A 16,486-nucleotide genomic window follows, 5' to 3' on the forward strand; every position below is an offset into this window, starting at 1 on the left:
CCGCTGAACCTGCACGTCCGGAGCCTGTGCTCCGCAACGGGAGAGGCCACAACAGTGAGAGGCCCACATACCGCAAAAAAAAAAAAAAAAAAAAAAAAAGAAATGTCTGAGATGGACAGTGGGTTGGGTGGGTGGGTGAATACTTGAATCCATGGGTTAAGTAAATCACCCGCTGAGATTGGTTTTCCAACAGTACTTTGCAACTATTCACCTACACCTTGAATTTCGGGAAGCACTTTAAAATATGCCAGTCCCATTTCCTAAAAGATGGTAAACTCAAGCATGGAGCTCTGTACCAGGGCTCCATGTAGAGCGCCCACCTCACTCTGCACTCGCAGCCACCTTCCTCTGGGTCGCTGAGCCTCTTCCAAATCTACCGTGCCTTGCAAAGAAAACAAAAAGGATCTGCCATAACAAGCCCAGTACATACAGCATTCTCCTGGGTTCACGAAGTCCTGAAACACTGTCTTTAAGGGGGTATTTGGAGAAGTTCCGACCTGTTTCACAGGACAACCGCCTTCCTGGCTGAAACAAACTTGCAGACAATGCAAGGCCGCACAGATCTGGATATGAGATCCTCTGCAAGCCTCTAACTGGTCCCTTAAAGACCCAGCTTAAAGAGGCCGAGCTCTACTTCCACCCCATTTCTAACATACAAATCAGACTGCAGTTGCAGATAGCTGGGAGACAAACATTTAAGCGGCTTTTAAGCAACATTTAAGCAACATTAAGCAGCTACTTATAATTCTAAATCTGACTGCAGCCTGATATGATTACTTGATTAACTGACGTGATTACTTGAATATTCAAAATAAATTGTCATGGTCTCCAAGCTAATTCATACAAAATACACAAAGGCAGCGTTACAGCCTTGGTTGAAATTAAAAGAGGGTGGAGAAACATAATTAACAAAGATAAGTTATGTACCCCCCCTGGAGAGAAAATGTCTTAGATTTTAATTCAAACCTGTGTAACATAAATAAGGGTGTGTCACGAAAACACATTTCTTTTTAAAAACTCAATCTAAACCTCCATATTTTATAACTGTTGTTCAGGTGTGTGTGTGGGGGGGGTGGGAATGGGAGGAACAGGCAGGGTTAAAATGTGTTTCCAAAAGAAAAAAGCCTGGTACAATCTGGCATTTTTAAAAGCAAACACAACCCAGCAATCAATCTATCATGTCCTCTACAGAGTGTCTAAAGCCAACAGTTATTTTATCACCTGGTAACATTCCATGTTAATATATAAACAATTCTGTGAATTTTGTGATCCTCATATTTTAGGAATTATGGTACTTAACAGCCATCATAATGTTGTCAGACCTAGTGACCCACACCCAGAAAGAAAACGAGGAAGTCCTAAAACAGTAAGAATCCCAAGAGGACTGAAGGGCTGGGGGAGATGTTATTCTGAACAGCCCGAACAAGCAGCCTTTAACCAGCCCTGTGTCAGAATGACCCAGATGTTCTCAAAACACACAGGATGTACACCTCTACTCAAGGGAGACCAGACAATCTGCAGACGGAGGCTGCCTGGAGGATGTGGGTGCCCTTCCCTCCCAACCCACACCCCTCAGGTCTTATACACCTCGTAGATCAAACCCAGGCGGCGCTGGGGTCAGACAAGGAAACCGACGCTGGATGCCCTCAACCAGTCTGGGTTTGAACCCGGCCTCTGTCACCTGCTAGCTGGGAGGCCTTGAACAAGTCACTTAACCTTTCTGTGCCTTAGTTTCTCATCTGTAAAACTGAGGTACCTACCTCATGGGGGGATTTGGTGAGGCCAAAATGAATTGACAGATGTAGAGCACCTTAGAAAAGCGCCTGGCATGTAGTGTATTCAGCACCCACAGAACAGCCTCATTCTCGTCATAAGTTGCAAACATTGCCCAACTGCAGTGTCATTTATTCTTCTGAAGAACATTAAAACAGAAGATTGAGTCAGCTGAGTAAACAATGCTTCAGTGAACATCCTATCCAAGAGAGGGATTATTTTTTAACTACGCTCATCAAATTAAGTCAGTCCCCTACTTAACTTTTATGTATAATACCGATAGTCTGGACACCCTCCAAAGGAGGCACAGGTATTACCACCTGCAAGTTCTACACAGAAGTCTCAGAGGTGCAGTGACTGGCCTGCCGGAGCCTGCCCAGCCTTGTGGGGCAGAGCTGGGTCCCTATCCTGTGCAGCTGCTAACCTGAAAGGCCTCTTCGCCAATCCCCTTCCTATAGCTTTGCTAACTTTAAAAAAAAGCACAGTAGATGCTCTTAATAAATGCACCTCAGATCCACAGTAAAGCTAAACATTCGGAAGTTTTGTAAGAAGTAAGCTCAAATTTTCACAGAGGTACATATCAGCTCACAAACAGGGCAGACAGAGGTGTCAACAACTCCTGTAGATATTAAGGTAATGTATTTCTTCTGCCAAAACCTGAAGCAGAGGTACCCTGTACGCTACCCTCAAGGGACGTACAGCGCACGGCCAAACTTCCCAGGGAAGCAAATGAATAATCATTGAATTCGGAGTCATAAGAACTCTTCTTTGGGGAAGGAGAAATTCACATTTACTCTGTAGGAGTGCGTGCTATCCCAAGACAGAAGGAACAGGTACTCTGGGGTTCAGAACAACTCAGATAAAATAAGGACCAGAGTGGCCAATTCTCCAGTGTGGCTTTAATTAGGTCTGTTTAGTATACACTTATCAGAGATTAGCTCTGACACAGTAAAACTGTTGACAATGGGGAAAGAAAAGGGCAGAGGGCATGTGCTAGCAGGAGGGCGTGAACCTAGTGTCAGGACTGTCCTTTGAAACTGCAGGTGTTTCAAGAAGATGGTTCTTCTAGGGGCTTCCCTGGTGGCGCAGTGGACGGGTTCGTGCCCCGGTCGGGGAAGATCCCACATGCCGCAGAGCGGCTAGGCCCGTGAGCCATGGCCACTGAGCCTGCGTGGCCGGAGCCTGTGCTCCGCAACGGGAGAGGCCACAACAGTGAGAGGCCCGCGTACCGCAAAAAAAAAAAAAAAAAAAAAGAAAATGGTTATTCTAACTGCAGAAAGCATGAGAGTCCCAGCACTAAAAATCTTAAGTGAAAAACTATTTCCTAAATCCCAGTCAGCAAGAAAACATTCATCAAACAAAAGGTACCAAAGTCTAACTTAAGATACAAGGAATACTGAGACATCGCACACAACTGTGCTTTAAATAGGAAGCATGAGGATTCAGTCTTCCTAAAAACTCACCAAGTATGAATATTTTCAATCCAGGGGCCACACAATTCCAAAAGCAAATGCATAAGTCAAATAAAAGTGTCCCCGTAGAGGAAACGTGCCAGTGGGAATCAAAGAGCTTGGTAATGATAACATTTATGGGTTGAAATCGGGATCAGGTGGGAGGAGGGATTCTATGACAGAAACTCAAAATGAGGTCAGTCTACCTTCCTGAACAACTCACTCTGCTAGGCTGGAACATCTCCAGCAGTTACGATTAACCTCTTAAGGAGAAAACTGTAATTTCCATCACTGATTCTGACATCTACCTTACTGAGACCTAAATGACTTCAACTTTCATTCTCTATCCCTGGTCAAACAGAAACAAAGGATTTGCTCTCAGCAAAAGTGAAAATAAAAAATTTTCGTTCTGAGACGGACTTGAAAATCACCTTGGTGTAACTGTTTATTTTTAAAGAAAGGGACCAATGCCCAGAGTTGATTTTCTTAAGGCTGATGGCAAGTTTAGGATAGGGAACCAGGGCAGCCGGGCTCTATACAAGGATGAGGCACTCTACCTGAACCACTGTGCCTTCCAAACCTCTCAGATTACTTCCGTTTTAATAACAAAGAAATATGCGTGTGCTTTACCATAATCCTGTATTAGGAGGCAATGTTTATTTTAGTATCTCTTACATGAGCTGAGGTAACTCAGTGGGTGAGAGGAACCCAGAGGCCTTGGTTCTCACTGCTGGCTCTGCCAGCAACTGGCTCCATGAGCTTCAGCAATACTGAGACTTTACTTTTCTCACCAACAATACGTCATTAAAAGCTGGGAAGCATCCTGATTTCAGTAATATTAAAATGAGAAAGACGGCTTGTGTGATTTCACCATGCCACTGACTGTAAGCTGCATCTCTACCCAGATATGTGAAAATGTGAAAAACTGCCTGAAAACAGATGAAATGTGGTGGAAACACACACCTGTAAAGTGGAGGACAAACACCAGCTGCAAAGAGGACCGCGGGCCCGACGGGGAGAAAGGGCCTGTCTGGATGGAACGTGGGCCCTTAAGATGTTTCCACCTGAGGACAAAGCCTCCTCCCTCTTACCCCACGACACCGCATTTCTTCTAACTCCCAGGCCTGAGAGCGCCCTTCCTCTTGCTGGCCCTCAATCCAGCTGGTCTCCAAGTTGCGTAGATCTTGTCCTAGAAACAACCTCATGTGATTAGCTCGCTGCAGTCTGTGCTCATGGCTGTGGCTCCAGGTGAGGCCTCACCACTGCCCTGGCCTCCAACAGCCTCCCAGTCCACCCCCACACAGCCCTGGTGTCCGTCCTCGCCAATCCCCGCCACGTACTCTGACCACACTCATATTCTTGGAACACAGGATTCACAACGCACTCCTTCTGGTTCAAAAGCTTCAGCAGTCCTGTTACCCAACATCTCAGGAGAGACAGCAGGCTACTGGGTCAAGTCCACCCAGGCTGGAATGCTTTGTGACCTTGGGCAAGTCTAAAACTTCTGAGCCTCCATTTCCTCATCTGTTAAGTGGGAATGCTCACAGTACCAATTAACAGTACTTGAGATAAACCCACATATAAGGGCTCAATGCAGAGTTTGATATGTATTAAGTTTAATAAAAGTGAGCCCCCCCCCTTTTTTTTTTTTTGCGGTACACGGGCCTCTCACTGTTGTGGCCTCTCCCGTTGCAGAGCGCAGGCTCAGCGGCCATGGCTCACAGGCCCAGCCGCTCTGCGGCATGTGGGATCTTCCCGGACCGGGGCATGAACCCGTGTCCCCTACATCGGCAGGCGGACTCTCAACCACTGCGCCAACTTGCCTTTCTAACCGTTCTTTCCACTTCTGCCCTATTAGCTTCAGGCAACTGGGCTACTTGCTTTAATGCCCAATGATTCACTTGTTTGCTCTCCAAACTCCCTCTCCTAGAATGCCCACCCTCTGACCTCTGTGCGCCCATAAGATTCCTCTATGACAGGTAAAGTGAAATTCAAATATTGATTCAGTTCTGTTTCATTTAATCCAATCATCTCTTTGATGGGGCCTGACATCCTTGGAGGCCCTTATAGCCGACACACCCCCATGTCCACAGAGGCCCTTCCTGAAAGTGTAGTTAGCAGCCAGGTAGGTGAGATGAGATTTAAATCCACTTCCTCAGTTTGGGATGGGCCCCAGGTTATCAGATTTCATTGCTTTAGTTATTACTTCAAGTAACCAAAGCCAAAATCAATCACCTCAAGGCCAAGGACCCTCTTTGGAAGGTGGTGGGAAGGGAAGTTCCCACATGAGAATATGGTAACAAGGGGTCCAGACTAGCTGGCAGTCATCTTGCAAAATCAGCCTATGGACATAACCAACATCTGAGGAGACTTCAGAGAAACAGAGCAAAAGTTCTGCCTATGGGACTTTTCAGGTCAGATGGTCATTTAAGCCCATCTGCATTGGGTTTTCTGTCTCTTGCACGAAAAACAGGCCCATCAGTGCTAGGCACTGATACATCTAACATGGTGAGCTCTGCCATAAAGCTTTCCCAGAAACAGTGAGACAAGCCCCCTGGAAATCTGCTTCTGATACCCTTCTAGTAGAAGGTGCAGATTAAGTATGGGTATAAAAGGATTAAAGTTGTAAACTCATTCAGGAAGCCCTTTGGAGTCAGAAACTGTCCTTCAGCTTTGTATACAACCTCTTCCCCCAAGACACACACACACAGTACACACTCAGTAACTGACAAGTCAATTAATTAATAAAGAGAGTAAATCAAATGTGGGCTAAAAGGAAGGAACAGACTTGACACAGATTTAAAAATGGCAAATTGTTAATCCTGGATGGCTCGAAAATGGACCTTTAATCATGAGGTTAGAGTTTTAAGTTACAGAGTAACAGAGTTACATAAAGGGCAGAGCCCACTGACCAAATCCTCCCAGCAGCAAGGACAGAGGAAGGAGCATGTATGTTACAGAAGACAGAGCTATGTGATTTGGACAAGTCACTTGGCATCTCTAGGCCTTAGTTCTCATTCTTTATAAAAGAGATAGGGGATAGCGCTTCTCATAGGGAGGCTGTAAGAATTATGTACGGAAAGCAACTATTAATAGGAAGGTGCTCACATCAGTAATACCTGAAACTGAATGCATGCAAAGACAGACCTATTTTGGGAACTAACAAATGGAAAGATTATCCCATCAGTAAAAGAGTTGGTAGGCATAAAAGAGGTATTAGACTTAATTACAAATTTTCTTAGGGGAAGGATGTGGCCCCGAGTAAGAAAGAAATAAAACCATCACTCACACTCTCTACTATCTACTTAGGCATCAAAGTCACCCTAAAGGAAAGTAAACAGTTTTGCCTTGATTTGTATAATTCAAGTTGGAAATAAGACACCCAAGTACCGATACTCACTCCTACAAACAGGAGGGCAATCAACCGTTATGCTAAGAGGAAAAGAGGGGGCAGTGGAAAAAAGATCCTTGCAGACATCCAAAAATTAAGAATTCTGACACCCCTCCCGCACAAAAAAGAAAAAGGAAGCTCAGTCGATCCCAGGGAAGGAGATAACTCACCTCATTTTCAAAAGTGACTTTGCAGGAATGCTGGCATTAGTGTCTGTGAAAACCTAGTTTTGAATATTTTCCCAGTTACTTGAGATTCTCCAGCTGTCCTTGGCCACATCCCCTAAACCTCACTTCCCCTTCCCCAAGAAGAAAAATAAGTGAAGAAGAAACATTTATCAAACCACTATTTGGCAAGCCCCATGCTGGGCACTTTCAACTGTGTCATCTCTTGGAATCCCTAACAATTCTGCAACGTGAAACCTGTGGACAGACGAGGAAATTGAGTCAAGAGGGTGAGGACAGTGTCTGAAGTTATGATGTACTTTTCTTGAAAAAAAATCTGGCCATCAAATCTTAATACACTTTCTACGTTCACTTTTCAGCCCAGTTCTGTTCTATATTCTGTAAAATTAACCATCTGTAACCATCAATAACACTCTCCCTTTTGTCTTCAGTTAGAAACAGAAAAGAAATACAAAAAAGAGGAACTGTACAGAAAAAATTCCTGGCAATGAGAAGTTATAATCTGGGGTCAGAATCTAAAAGGGACATGAGTGACATTTCTCTTTCAAGTACGGAGCTTTCCTTGGAGAATCCCAGGCAGCTTCCGAACGAACTAAAAAAGTGATCCGCTTGTCCCTAACTGCAGACGGAAAGTTAAAGTGTTCGTCCACAGATAGGCTGTGTCCCTATCTGAGATTATGCACCGAACGCTGTTGGCTGAGAGGTGGTGCGAGCAAAACAAGTGCACACCAACAGGTTATCTACGGAATGGTTAGGCGAACAAGTTACAAAACCTAACAAGCAACGTTAGCTCTTCCGTCCTACCCTATAAAGAAAGCACTTCCGGCCACGGGGCCCGCTATTAAAGAATTAAGGCTGCTCGCTCCCCACTATTCTCCCGCCGCATGCCTAGGTTCCGCAGCCCAGCTCACAAGTCATGCACTGGATTCTTCCATACGGGACTCCTCACCCCTCACCCCAAAGTGGGCCAAATGCATTATCCAATTTGCAATCAAGAAGCCAGGAGCTGAGCTGAACTACAATCGTGAGCAGGGGAAACCATCAACCTAAAAGTGCAAGGGCACGGAACGGTTGCAAGACACAGTTTAAAAGAACAAGCCTTGCTCCAGGCACGACTCCCTCCACCCCGAGGCGGGCGTGCAGACAGCGGGGATGGGGTGGGGGCCGAGTCTTATTGCGTGTACACTGTAAAAGAGCCTTTTCCTTGCCACTCGCAGCAGACGCGACCCCAGGGCTTCCCCGGCCGGCCCCGCGCTCAGACTCCAGTTAGGGTCTCCCAGGTGGCTCTCCAGTCCCCTCCCCCGCGCTTCCCCACCGGCCTCCCCGAGGATCCGCGGGCTACAGTTATCTGGTTTTAATAAAAACCGAAGCGTTCCCGGGCTAGCGGGCTCCCACTCCGAGGGGCAGAGGCGGGAGGGGTAAGAGAGAAAAGGAAAGGCCAGAGGCGCCGCGCACCGACCCGCGCATTGCGACCCCGTGGCAGCTCTCCCAGCTCCCTCGGGTTTTGTTCTCCCCTGAGGAAGCGCGATCGCTCTCGGGGCTCTTCCCCGGACCTCCGGCCGCGCCTTCATCCCGCCCGGGCGGGCAGACCCGAGAGCAAGAGCCCACCCGCCCCACTTCCCGTCGGCGCGCCGGGTGCGTTCCCGCCGCGCCCGTCAGCGTGCACACCGCCCGCCGACTGCTTCCACCGCCGAACAGGTGAGACAGCATCGCGCGTAAACTCCTGAGACGCCCGCACAGCTCTCACCCCGCCCGCCATCGCGCCCGGGAGCGGGCCAGCGCCCCCGGAGCTGCCGAACTCCTCTGCCACGCGGGCGCAGCGCGGGCCGAGCCGGCAGTCGCTCGTGCGCACCGGGCTCAGGACCCAATGGTGGGTCGCAACCCTCGGTCCCGGCCGCGCGCCGGCGCGGGTGTCATGGCCGAGCGGCGGCCAGGCGAAGTTTCCTGGAGCCGCCCGCTTACCTCTTAGGCCGAGGGTGGCTGCGGCTCCAAGAAGTGGCGAGGCGGCGGCGGCAGCGCCCGGGGCCAGCCGAGCCAGGAAGAGGCGGGAGGGAGTGCCGGGCCAGCAGCAGCCGCCGGGATGGGAAGAGGAAGGCTCCGGGTATCTACAATCTGAACGTGGGCTGACCGTGACGTCACAATGGCGCGGCCAGCCAATCGCCGCCGGGAGGCCGAATCAAGCGCTATGATGTCATGCGGCTCCGGAGCCAATCGCGAGACAATAGAACTTTCGTGATTGTAAATTCCAGAATCCGACGCAGTGGGGAACCGTGGTCTGGGTTGGTCCCCTCCGGTTCACGTGTCTCTGGGCAATTTTATCCCCTTTCTTCCTAATAAGCCTGCGTGGAACGCAGAGCCTGCGCAATAGCACCAGTGAAGTTCCCGATGCCCTGAACTCTGATTCTTTTAGTGCCAGGCGTGGCGAGGTTGTGTGGCCGCGTTTGGACAGCAGAAGCCCACTCTGGTGCAGTCTCCTCGCGGGTTCTGGAAGGGAGCCAGTTCTTCTTGGTTTTGGATGATAGGGTTAAATGCCTGCGGAGATCACCGGCGCGAACAAGATAAGGCAACAACAAAAAAGCGCTCAAAACTGATGCTATAGCTTAACTCCTGGTGGGTAGATTTACCGTGATTTTTCTTAGGGATTCTGATTTTCCCTTAGTGATCACTACCAACTCCATCTCTCCTCAAGACTTTTTGTAGAAGGAGAAAATGTGGTGGAGTAAGTGACGTCTTTTCAGCTAGACAGGTTTAAGCACATAAGACAAAGTGCTTTGTGCTCAGGGCACAAGTGGAAGATCCTTGCTGTTTTTCATTGATATTTGGATAACTTAAGGCCTTCATCATCCTAGTATCCTATGCTTTCCCCATATCCAGCCCCAGAAATTAAGCCTTTCTCCCAGTGCCCTCTGGCTGTATTTCTATTACCCCGTGCCCACGGACCCAACATGGTCAACTGTTTAATGTAGGCAAGTTTATTCATTTACGTATTTACAATGTTTATCATGTGCCAGCCGTTCCAGGACCTCGGCAATTGCCCATTGCCTTAATACAGGTGTACAAACTATATACAAATGAGATAATGTAAACATAAACAAATAAAAAGATTTTTAACAGTCGATTGCCATTCAACTCCACAAACACTGACTTCAGTTTGACAGATACTATGCTAGGTGTTAGAAATAAAAAACTGCAAGGATCCCCTCCCCCTGTGAAATGATATAGTCAGGAAACAACTACCATGCAGAATGGTAAACACTACGATGGAAACCAAGATAAGGAGATTAATGAAGAACTGTCTGTCGAGGGGTGGGTGAAAAGCATATGCCAGAGGCCTAGAAGAGTTGGGCAAATGTATCTCCTTTATTCTTCACTTTTCTGCCCGAAGTTCAAGGCCAGAGCTGGTTCAGCTCTTCATCACCCTAACAAGTTCTATCCTTCCAGGTTTTAAAAGTTTCAAATTTAACTTGATATTCCAAAAATCTCCAGTTTTACCCAGACACAATTGTTTTTGCTGTGTTCACCTATCAAAATGTTTCGGCCATACTACCAAAATATCTGTATTTATTTTTAATTATGGACTTATATAACTGTCAAGTCATACATTAAATATTAAATAATTTTTCGTATTTTAAGAGAAAAGTAAACACAAATTTCTATTATTTTATTCCTAGCCTTCAAAGGACGCCTTTTGGGCTTCCCTGGTGGCGCAGTGGTTGAGAGTCCACCTGCCGATGCAGGGGACATGGGTTCGTGCCCTGGTCCGGGAAGATCCCACAGGCCGCGAAGCGGCTGGGCCTGTGAGCCATGGCCGCTGAGCCTGCGCGTCCGGAGCCTGTGCTCCGCAACCGGAGAGGCCACAACAGTGAGGGGCCCGCGTACCGCAAAAAAAACAAAAACAAAAACAAAGGACGCCTTTTCATATGCCCTTGACAGATATGCCTTAGTTATTGTCTGTGTATCTTGGTTTCCATTAGAGCATTTTTCACTCTGCATTGTAGTTTCCTGACTGTCCCATCTTGTTCAATCCATGGGGTGCTTGTACCTTCACTTTAAAGAGCCCTGGCGTTAGATTGTAAACTCCATTGGAGGGAGAACCATGTTGAATTTTGCTCATTATTTATCCCCAGATCTTACTACAGTCCCTGATATATAATAAGAGCTTAGTAAATATGTTTTGAATAAGTGTGTTGAGCTCTTACTCCCCCTCACCATCATCACACTGGTGCTTCCATTTTCTGCTCCAGAACTCCAACCCTCTGTCAGATAGTTATGTCCCAGGACTATTGACTCCTCTCAAACCTAAGTTAGTAAGGTCATGTTCTCATTCTTTACCCATCCAGAGACTTAGGGTTCCCAATACATATATGATTTAGGGAGAAATTTCTGTCCCCCAGACAACTCATCTTAACCCTGCAGTGTAAACTGACTACCATGACTTCAGTATGAGTTACTCCATATGGCAACACCATCGCATTCATGGATAAAGTTGCAAGAAATGACTCTTCAACTTAACTGTGGGTATTTTTTTTCAAAATAGATCAAGAGAATGCCTAGGATTCCATGCCAGGGTTCAAGGAAAGTGTGTTACTGAGTGTCAGAATCAAATTCCTGGCCAGTTGGGTTCTAGACCCTGTGCTGGAGCCATCCCAATCCTTACAACCAGCCTGTCAAAAATGAACCCAAGGGGCTTCCCTGGTGGCGCAGTGGTTGAGAGTCCGCCTGCCGATGCAGGGGACACGGGTTCGTGCCCCGGTCCGGGAAGATCCCACGTGCCGCGGAGCGGCTGGGCCCGTGAGCCATGGCCGCTGAGCCTGCACCTCTGGAGCCTGTGCTCAGCAATGGGAGAGGCCACAACAGTGAGAGGCCCGCGTACCGCAAAAAAAAAAAAAAAAAAAAAAAAGAACCCAAGTAGGTGCAGTACACAGCCCTGTAACTCTTACTTGTTTCCCTATAGCAGTGGTCCCCAGGTTTTTGGCACCAGGGACCAGTTTCATGGAAGACAATTTTTCCACAGACCAGGGTAGGAGGTGGGGGCATGATGGTTTCGGGATGATTCAAGCACGTTACATCTATTGTGCACTTTATTTCTATTATTATTACATTGTAATATATAATGAAATAATTATACAACTCACCATGATGCAGAATCAGTGGGAGCCCTGAGCTTGTTTTCACTTGCCACTCACTGATAGGGTTTTGCTATGAGTCTGCAAGCAATTGATTTATTGTAGTCTCTGTGCAGTCAAACCTCTCTGCTAATGATAATCTGTATTTACAGCCGCTCCCCAGTGCTGGCATCTCCACCTCAGCTCCACCTCAGATCATCAGGCGTTAGATTCTCATAAGGAGCGCGCAGCCTAGATCCCTCACGTGTGCAGTTCACAGTAGGATTTGCACTCCTATGAGAACCTAATGCCGCTCCTGATCTGACAGGAAGTGGAGCTCAGGCGGTAATGCGAGCGATGGGGAGCGGCTGTAAATGCAGATGAAGCTTCTCTCGCTCACCCACTGCTCACCTCCTTCTGTGTGGCCCAGTTCCTAACAGGCCACAGACTGGTACCAGTCTGTGGCCCGGGGGTTGGGGACCCCTGCCCTATAGCATCCATGGTAGTCCCCTGAGAAGTGATTGTTGAATTATCTTCACATAATAGTTAACTATTTTATTTCTTCTCCTCTCTCTCCTCCTGCTTTTCTTTCTTTATTTTAAAATTCTGGCAGCATTCTCCCTTCTGTGACCCCAGGTCTCCTCCAACCATACACTTCCAACTGTATCAGAAGGTTGCTTCAGTATTAAGAAATATTGGGAGATTTGTTCTATTGTTGTAGCATCTGAAGTTGAATTAAGAAATACGATTGAAAGTTTCATTAGAATGCTGTTCTAATGAGTGCTGTTTGATTTAAAGATGAAATACTACATGTGCTTAGGAGGTATTTGCACAACCCAATGAAACCTCTCTTTTGAGATAAAATACAAGCCTATGTTTGCCTCTGGACTTTTGAATGTTGATTAAAATATAAACCAAGTATAAGCTAGTTTATGCTAAGGGTAACACTATTCAGTCTCTGCCTTTTGTTTTTCCTCCCCGTGATCTTACTTTTTTCTTCTTTTCTAATTTGTGTTTTCTGTTATCTTGTTGCCAGGGGCTCCCATTGGCCTGGCTTGTCTTGCTGGAGAGAGAGAGAGATTAAAAGGCAGTTTTCTTTCCTCCTCAGACCTTGGGGTTTGTTCCATGCTTCCTTTGTTACTTTGCTGCTACTCCTCCTTGTTGCTGGTCAACATGTAACCAGGTTTATCTCTATTCCTGTCCTTGAGTGTTCATCCTAATGGATGTGAGCTACTGAAAGGCACTGCCCATGCCTGTCTACCATGTTGTTTTCCCAATGGCTAGCAGAACCTCTGGTAAATAGCGGATGCTCATAAATATCTACTGAATGAGTGAACAATTTGACCTATTTCTGGATTCTCTGGTCTTTTCTTCTCCACTTCCTTTTATAGTCTTTAGTACTCTATCTGGGAGCAACTGGGCAATGAAAGGCATCTGTGTCCTCACTTCCCTCTATCTATATTACTTCCTAGGTGTATTATCATCCCCCTTTTATGGCTTTGGATTCCATCTACAATCTGCTGACTCCCAAATGTATCTCTCCAGCCCAAACCTTTCCCCTGAATTCCAGACTTATATACTTAACTGCCTATTAATGACTCCTCCTCTTGGGTGTCTGTCTAAAAGGCATCTCAAACTTAGGATAAAAAGTGAACTCTTGATTTTTTCCCCAGACCTGCTCCCTCTGTGGTGTTCTCAAGGCAAACACCTTAGAGTTATGTTCAACTCCTCTTTCTTTCACATCCTATCTTCATGCATCAGCAAAATCCTGCCTAGTCCATCCTCAGAACATATCTAGAATCTGTTTACTTTTCACCCTCCTTATGACAGCCACTGGTTTAAGTCACTATCAGCTGTCTCCCAGAATTTTGCAATAGTCTCCAACTTGACCTCTACTTCTGTGTTTTCCTCCTACGGTCTATTCACAACCCAGCAGCCTGAGCAATCCCCTTAAAACCAATGCCAGATTAAGTCACTTAAAACAATCTATCAAACTCTTAACTCAGTAAAAGTCAAAACCCTTAAAACAACATATAAGACCTTTGTCATTTCTTGGACCTTCTAAAGCTACTCTGTCTTCCACCTGCAACGGCCTCCTTCTTATTCCTTGAGCACACTAAGCACTAGAATTGCCTCAGGGCCTTTGCACTTGCTCTCCCCCATGCCTAGAATAATCTAACCCAGAAATCTCCAAGGCTTATACCCTTGTTTCACTCTGATCTCTATAAATGTCATCTTTTGGGGAGTTCTCCTTGATCACTATCTACATTTGTAACATCTCCCTCCTTGCCTTCCTTTTGCTCTGCTTTATTTTTCTCCTTAGCACTTATCACTGTCAGACATACTAGAGATTCACTTTAAAATTATTTATTTATTTATTTGGCTGTTCTGGGTCTTAGTTGTGGCACGTGGGATCTTTGTTGCCACGTGCGGGATCTTTAGTTGGGGCACGAGGGCTCTTAGTTGCGGCATGCATGCGGGATCTAGTTCCCCGACCAGGGATCAAACCCAAGCCCCCTGCTTTGGGAGCATGAAGTCTTAACCACTGTACCACCAGGGAAGTCCCTATAGGCTCACTTTTAATCTTTGTTTATTCTCATCCCCCTGTTAACTCACTGAGGGCACAGACTGTTCTGTTCACCACTACTTGAAACCCCAGCACCTGGAACATTGCCTGGCACCTGGTAGGAGCTCAGTCAGTACTTATTAAATGGATAAATTAATGAACAAATGAATGGAAAATTGAAATGCAGATCAGTAAGATATGCTTTTACTAGGAACCCCTTGGCCAAAAATTAAGTCTAAGAGAAAGAAAATAACAACTATAATAATTTAAAAAATTACTATCGATGGGTAATATTTTTCTGTTCCCCATTAATGATAGTTTTTCCTGCCACCTTTCTGAAATGTTAAAATCTGAAAAGTTAACACACTCCAAGAGAATACTTAACCTTTTTAAAGTGCTATAAAAGAAGAAAGACTATAACTATGGTTACGATGAAAAAGACATACCATTGTCTTAAATTGGTATGAATTCGGGATGTCTTACTCTTCTATAAATGCATCAGTTACCTTTTTTAAAAATTAATTAATTTGTTTTTGGCTGTGTTGGGTCTTCGTTGCTGCGCGCGGGCTTTCTCTAGTTGAGTGGGTGCTACTCTTCATTGTGGTTCTCGGGCTTCTCATTGCAGTGGCTTCTCTTGTTGCAGAGCACGGGTTCTAGGTGCACGGGCTTCAGTAGTTGTGGCAGGCGGGCTCAGTAGTTGTGGCTCGCGGGCTCTAGAGCACAGGCTCAGTAGTTGTGGCGCACGGGCTTAGTGCTCCGCGGCATGTGGGGTCTTCCCGGACCAGGGCTCGAACCCATGTCCCCTGCACTGGCAGGTGGATTCTTAACCACTGCGCCACCTGGGAAGTCCTGCATCAGTTATCTTGAATATCAAGCACTTTCTCTTGAAATAGAGACTGTTACATTTATTTAGATGATAAGTCAAATTTGGCACCAGTTCTTTTTCTTTTTACTACTTATAAATTTCTAAAACCTTTCCCAATACACTCTCCTTTTATCCTTTCAGCACCATAATGAGATGAGAAAATTGAGCCACAGAAGGGTTAAGTGACATCGCAAGGCTGCAAAGCCAGTAAGTGAAGAATTAAGATTGAATTCAGGTCTCAGTCCTCAACCTCTTTACAGGCTGAGCTTTGTCAAAGATAAGATCTTAAATCAGGAGAGCTTCTCAATGTGTCTTTTACTTTGCTGGTTATAGAAAGAGAAATTTCTCAATTGATATATTTCATTCTATAACATACGAAGGAGCTAAAGAATTCTAGGAAGTAGACAAAAGCAGATGATAACCAAAATTCTGGCTAAAAGCTATGTGCAACTGGCAAAGAGTAGTGACATGGTTCTGTTGTTAAGAACATGCTTGTGTGGACTACGTCCTGGTCGAGCAGTGTGTTCTATAAGTGCTCTGGATGATTTTGGAGTTGGTGATATAGCACAGAATATGCTTTGCCCTAATGCTATTATTTATGAAACAAGTTTTCCAAATATTAGCCATAATTGGTTTAATTATTCTAGGTTATGTGATGTATTAGTTATATGCATAACGTGTCATAAAACGCCTTGCTTTTGTACACCTGCAATTTATTTTATTTTATTTATGTTTGGCTGTGTTGGGTCTTCATTGCTGTGTGCAGGCTTTCTCCAGTCGAGGCGAGCGGTGGCTTCTCTTGTTGCAGTGCGCAGGCCTCTCATTGTGGTGGCTTCTCTTGTTGTGGAGCGCGGGCTTGAGGTGCACGGGCTTCAGTACTTGTGGCTCATGGGCTCTAGAGCAGAGGCTCAGTAGTTGTGGTGCACGGGCTTAGTTGCTCCACGGCATGTGGGATCTTCCCAGACTAGGGCTCGAACCCGTGTCCCTTGCATTGGCAGGCGGATTCTTAACCACTGAACCACCAGGGAAGCCCTGTACACCTGCAATATTAGACATTCTATATTACATGTCAAAAACTGGCGGTGCCATTTCTTTTCACAATCTCAAATTCCCTTTTTGCTGAGAGTAAATATGGCATCTTAAGTGTCAA

The 16,486-nt window shown here is 46.1% G+C and overlaps 1 protein-coding gene across 2 annotated transcripts in view; it reads right to left on the minus strand.

Annotated features, from left to right (window-relative positions):
- ELOVL5 (ELOVL fatty acid elongase 5) overlaps positions 1-9,044 on the minus strand; it is a 70,096-nt gene extending 61,052 nt beyond the window's left edge. The window contains exon 1 of one of the 2 annotated variants that reach the window (XM_030870455.3): positions 8,763-9,044. The gene's annotated coding sequence lies outside the window, so the exon portion shown is untranslated. Of the gene's footprint in view, positions 1-1,760; positions 1,876-8,762 lie in introns of those variants that run through there. The other variant, XM_060307955.2, reaches the window with a different exon arrangement.
- Positions 9,045-16,486: the final 7,442 nt, after the last annotated feature.

This window comes from Globicephala melas, chromosome 11, assembly GCF_963455315.2.
Source record: "Globicephala melas chromosome 11, mGloMel1.2, whole genome shotgun sequence".
Classification (NCBI taxonomy): domain Eukaryota; kingdom Metazoa; phylum Chordata; class Mammalia; order Artiodactyla; family Delphinidae; genus Globicephala; species Globicephala melas.